The sequence below is a fragment of the Gracilinanus agilis genome, chromosome 3 (assembly GCF_016433145.1).
Source record: "Gracilinanus agilis isolate LMUSP501 chromosome 3, AgileGrace, whole genome shotgun sequence".
Taxonomy (NCBI): domain Eukaryota; kingdom Metazoa; phylum Chordata; class Mammalia; order Didelphimorphia; family Didelphidae; genus Gracilinanus; species Gracilinanus agilis.
In genome coordinates, this window is record NC_058132.1 from 405,122,376 (window position 1) to 405,128,451 (window position 6,076).

Below are 6,076 nucleotides of genomic sequence, written 5' to 3' on the forward strand. Positions count from 1 at the left end.
TCTGTGTTGTCTTCCTTAAAGTGAGAGATCCTTGAGAACAGGGATTGTTGATATTTCTTTGTTTCCCCAGTTCATAGAACATTTAGCACATAATAAATATTTTTTCATTCATTCCTGATGACTTGACTCATTAAAGAAAGCAAAAACTCAAGATTAAGAACTGCTCTATAGCTACTGAAATGCCTTTCAATTCATTTTGATATCATTATCATTAGTATTAACAATAGTAATGATAATAGTAATATTTGAATCTTGATTTTAATAGTACAAAGTGTATTTACATAGGGATTTGGTATTGAAAGAGCACTGAATTTTGAATCAGTGGACCTAAGCCCAGATTCAGCCTCTGACATTTACTATATGACCTTGAACAAATCATTAAAGTTCTCTAGGTCTCAGGTTTGCTTTTTTTTTTAATCTGTAAAATGATTGGGTTGGACTAGGTGGCTTCTGGGGCCCCTTCTATGTTTAAATATATGATCTAATTTTTTTAAACCATTTATTGATAAACACACATAGACAGAACTTCTTGGTGACGCCTTGATTGACTGGAACCACTACTATATAGAGATTATCCATATATACTAACTCCATTTTTCTCAGAATGACATTTTATTCAATTCTTCTAAGAAATGTCAGTTAACTTATCTGTACTCAGAAAAAAAGTAAATTGAGTTCTCTTTAGAATGGAAGTTAAAGTCTCTTGGTTTCCCTCAAGAATTCATCTCAGAATGGCTTCTCCATGGAATGACTTTGCTATATGATAAGAAGTAACTCTGTTCAGATCTCTTCAATATTTCTATAGTATCTTAAGGTTTACAAATAATTAAACATGGTCTGGAGAACAAAAACACCAAATCCCTACTCCTCAGTTTGAAACAAGTCTGTAAATTTGTCACCTCCTAAATTCTCTTTTATTGACTTTAAAGGTAATGCAATAGCTTTTTTTTTTTTAAACCCTTACCTTTCATCTTGGAGTCAATACTGTGTATTAGCTCCAAGGCAGAAGATTGGTAAGGGTAGGCAATGGGGGTCAAGTGACTTGCCCAGGGTCACACAGCTGGGAAGTGTCTGAGGCCACATTTGAACCTAGGACCTCCCGTCTCTAGGCTTGGTTCTCAATCCACTGAGCTACCCAGCTGCCCCCCAATAATGCTATAGCTTTGATATGAGTTTTATATCAGAAATTACTTTAAAAGGAAAAAAAAAACCTTCTTAATTAGCTGTAAGTCCCCACCCAGAAAAACTGTAAAAACCTCTAAGTCTCCTCTCTGAGTTTTAAACTCCAAACACATAGGTTTTAGACAAATATCAAATGTCACTCAACATATAATTTACTAACAGTAACAAATAATACAAAGACATAGATAATTTAAAATTTTTTATCTTTATTTTATTCTAATAGATTAACACATAAGCTTTCCAAAGTTACATGATTCATGTTGTCTCCCTCTTCTCCCCTCTTCCCTGTCTTCTCCTGGAGTTGACAAGCAATTCCACTGGGTTATACAGCTATTATCACTCAAAACATATTTCCACCATTATTCATTTTTGCAAGTGAACATTCCCATAAAACCAAAACTCCAAATCAAATGCCTAAATAAACAAGTGATAAATCATATGTTTTCATCTGTATTTCTACTTCAAAGTTCTTTCTCTGGAATTGGATAGCATTCTTTTTCATAAGTCCCTCAGAATTGTCCTGCATCATTGTGTTGCCATTAGTAGTAAAGTCTATCACATTTGATTGTCCCACAATATTGCAGTTACTGTATATAATGTTCTCTTGTGTTCTGCTTATTTCCCTCTACATAAATTCATCTAGGTCCTTCCAGTTCTTTCTGAAATCATCCTCTTCATCATTCCTTATAGCACAATAGTATTCCATCACCATCATATATTACAATTTGTTCAGCCATCCCCCAATTGAGAGATATCCCTTTCGTTTCCAATTCTTTACCACCACAAAAACAGCAGCTATAAAAATTTTTGTACAAACAGGTCCTTTCCCATTTTTTAATGTATATAAACAAGTATTTAAATCATGTATTAGCTAAGAAAAAGATCACAGCCAGAGTCAGTGCTATATTCTGGACAAGCAGGTGTAAGGATAAGTGATAAGGGATAAGGAGAAATTCATAGATTGTCTTTAAGAGGAAAGGAGGAGAATTCAGATACAAACCCTGGAAGAAGATTCTGGAAGGAGAGGAGCATCTTGGGAGTTGACTGTTTGTAATTGTCATTACTGATCCACTAAGTTGGTAGGAGGATCTTTGCTATGGCATCCCCTTGGAAGAACTAATCTTGTGGAAAAATTAGGGATTCCTGGGTTGGAGAATTGCCTTGGAGTAGACTGCCTTTTCCCTGGAGTACAGAGAGATCAACCTGTCTGAGATCAACTGGTCAGAGAGATCAACTTGGCTAAGGTAACCCCAAGGATTTTGTCACCTGGGACTCAGGGTTACCTAGGAAGCCAACCCCAGGCTTGAGAGGGGATTCGGGCTAATAGAGAATCCTATCTCTTTCTGCCTTCTTAAAGTCAATCTGGGTAGTTAGATTAGCAGATAGTCAGATAGCATTTGGGGTTTTAGATAAGAGCAGGGAGTGTATAGGCAGAGCCTATAGAAGGAATAAAGAGCAACTTCTCATGAAGGTACATAGAAGTTAGATTGAGTCTAGATTGGTAGTGTTAGGTCCCTAGCTACCCTTTTTTCCCATACTCCAATTATCAAAATAAACTTGGTTTCTAAAGCACAAGAGTTTTGTTCTTTACTGGCCCTGGGAAGGTCCCTTGGTGGGTGTTTCTCATCTCCCATCCATCTAGGCCTTTCCCAAACAATCTACTTCCATTTAGAGGTAGTCATCTCTTTCACAGGGAAAATAACAAATTGTCATCTAAGTATTCTCTCGTCAACAGTTGTAACTGCTGGCTCCTCCAAAACACTAGAACCACAGTACAGCAATTCAGTTCTCTTAGGAATGGAATTAACCCATTTTTTCTCAGAATGTTTTATTCAATTGTCTCCAGAAATGTCAGCTAATCTATCATCTCCCCTCAGTAAATAACAGTGGAGTTTTCTTCAGTATGAGACAGCAAGATAGTGCAATAGATAGAGCACTGGACTGAAAATCAGGAAGACTCATCTTCTTGAGTTCAAATCCAGTCTCAGATACTATGTGTGACTCTGGGCAAATCACTTAACCCTGTTTTCCTCAGTTCCTCATCTGTAAAATAAGCTGAGAAGGAAATGGTGAATCACTAGTATCTTTGTTCAAAAAACCCCAAGCGGGGTCAGACACAACTGAACATGACAGAAGAACATGACCTCAATATGTTAAAAGTTGATGGGGGGCAGCTGGGTAGCTCAGTGGATTGAGAGCCAGGCCTAGAGACAGGAGGTCCTAGGTTCAAATGTGGCCTCAGACACTTCCCAGCTGTGTGACCCTGGGAAAGTCACTTGACCCCCATTGCCTACCCTTACCACTCTTCCACCTAGGAGCCAATTCACAATATTGATTAGGAAGGTGAGGGTTTAAAAAATAAAACAAAACGTTGATCAGTTCCCCTCTAGAATTTTTTGTCATATAATAAGAGGTAAGTTCTCACCAAGATAGTTAAACTTACCCAGTTCCCTTCTGAAATTCAATTAAATTCAATTTTCTTAAAATACATCTTCAGTCCTTCTCAGGGACAGTTAAGTCCTTCACAGACTCATTTTCCAAAGATAGTTGTGGGTCTCTCCAAGGTGCTTTCTGCTATGATATTTAACTGTCCAAGCCTCTTCACAAATGAAATAGTTATCTAGCTGTCTCTCGGTACCTCAAAAATCTTCTTCAAGGGGGGCAGTTAATTGTTAGTCCCAAGGTTTTCTGTCTTCTATTAAAGGGACAGGAACAATATTCAAAGCCTCTGTGAGTGGAATTTACATATACTTGGGGTGCATCATGAAACTACTTCAAAAGTTTATTTATTTATGTATGTCCTCTTCTTCTGTCTTAGAATTCCTACTAAGTATTAGTTACAAGGCAGAAGAGCAGTAAGGGCTAGGCAATGGGGGTTAAGTGACTTGCCCAATTAGGTTCAGAAATATCACACTTAGGAAGATAAAAATTTCAGTTCCTAAGTCATAGACTAGAATTCATATGAATAATATTGACTTCAAAGCCATATATGTAAGATTTTTTATTAAGATTAAATTAAATTAAGATTTTAAAATCTTTTATGTAAGATTTCCAAAAGGGAAGGCATTTCATCAATCTCATAGCACCTACATTCTGAAAAATGTGGCCGGCAGCTTTTAACTTAGTTAAGTTAGGCAGCCTTACCTTAGTATCAACATCAACAGGGGAAAAGTCTTTTTAATATTTTATGGTAATGTGATACAAAGTAATTTTATGACCATCTCATTTGGAAATCATATAGATATTATGAAAGAAGATTCCTTTTAATATATTGGACTTTTGGAAGATATTTCCCAGTAGCAGGTAAGGAGTTAGAGGCCTCATCATCTATTTCCTATAAATGAATTTTCATATAATAAAGTAGATTATTATAAAGCAAGGTGAGATGCAAGTAGTAAGAAATGCATTTTGCAATTAAGAATGTTAGATTTGAAAGTTGAAGGGAAAGAGCATCTTTTCTTTAAATTATTATTAAAATAAAAAATGGGAAAAATTATTGAGTCTGTCATATGCCCTAAATGGCAATCAATATTATTCTTCATTGAATCTGATGTTCTGCCTTATATTATTGAAAGCTGACTGACTTAAACCAATGGAAAGCTACCCTCTAACAGTTTGTGTTAGAAAATTATTTACTCCTTTAAAGTGAATAGAATGGCCCTACATTTCCAGGGTCACAAGGCTCCTGTTTACCAGCTTGGCCAACCCATCCCAAAATCCACCTCCACCGTCCCTCAGCCTCTGCCTCAGTGTCATTTTATTGATCTATGGAGACCTTTAGATATCAAGAACTGGTTGACTGATTTTCCTAAAGGTAGCCAAAAATTACCCATTATTTCTTAAGCAAATGCACACATGCCAGAGACTCAAAAACACAGAATATCACGTTCCAAGACATATATTTAATGCTTATCTTCATTCTTTGGCAGGCTCATAGTCTCACAAATAAGGAAATAGGGCACCAGAAGTTAGTGCAGCAAGTGTCACAGCCATCCATCAGGGTCTTGGCATATCACTGCCAATGTAAATAAGCTAGTATTTGTAAAGAGCTTTATATCCTGGAAGCACTATATAAATACTAGCTGTTGCTGCTATTGCTGCTACTGCTACTATTATGTGTGAATTTAATATAAATTGTGCTCCCTTATTCCATTTGAAAACCCATTTTTGGTTGGTGTCAGCCCCACCTTTTGGCTTGCATGCATACTATGGGATGATGCCAAAGGTCTTGGCTCTGGGAAGAGTCTGGCCCTAAGTGCCTCATGACTCCTGGCACCAGGAAGTCTTGGCTCTGACCCCAACTGAGGTCAAGTCTGTCTACCCAAAAAGATGCAGAAGGAGAGTGATGTCACTGGTCTCTTAAGAGAAATAGGAGTCAGGCCTAGAGACAGGAGATCCTAGGTTCAAATGTGGCCTCAGACACTTCCCAGCTGTGTGACACTGGGCAAGTCACTTGACCCCCACTGCCTACCCTTACCACTCTTCTGCCTTGGAGCCAACACACAGTATTGATTCTAAGATGGAAGGTGAGGATTAAAAAAAAAAAAAAAAAAGAGAAATAGGAGCTTGCTCTTTTTTAGGGCTGGAAACTCTTTGCTAGCAGAGTGGGGTAATGTGGCAAGTGACTAGGAATTAGGGCAACCAGGTTTTCTCTCTGTCTTTATTCCTATTTCTCTGTCTCTCTCTTCCTCTCTCTGCCTTTCTGTCTCCCTTTCTGTCTCTCTTTCTCTTTTTCTCTCTGTCTCTATCTTCCTCTCCCTCTCCTCCCTTTCCCCTCCCTCCTTCTCATCTTTCCTTTTTTCCCTCTCTCTTCCACTCTCTTTTTTCTCTGTCTCTCTGTCTCCCCTTCCCCTTCTCCCTCTTTGTTTCTCTGTCTCTCTCTCTCCCTCTCTCC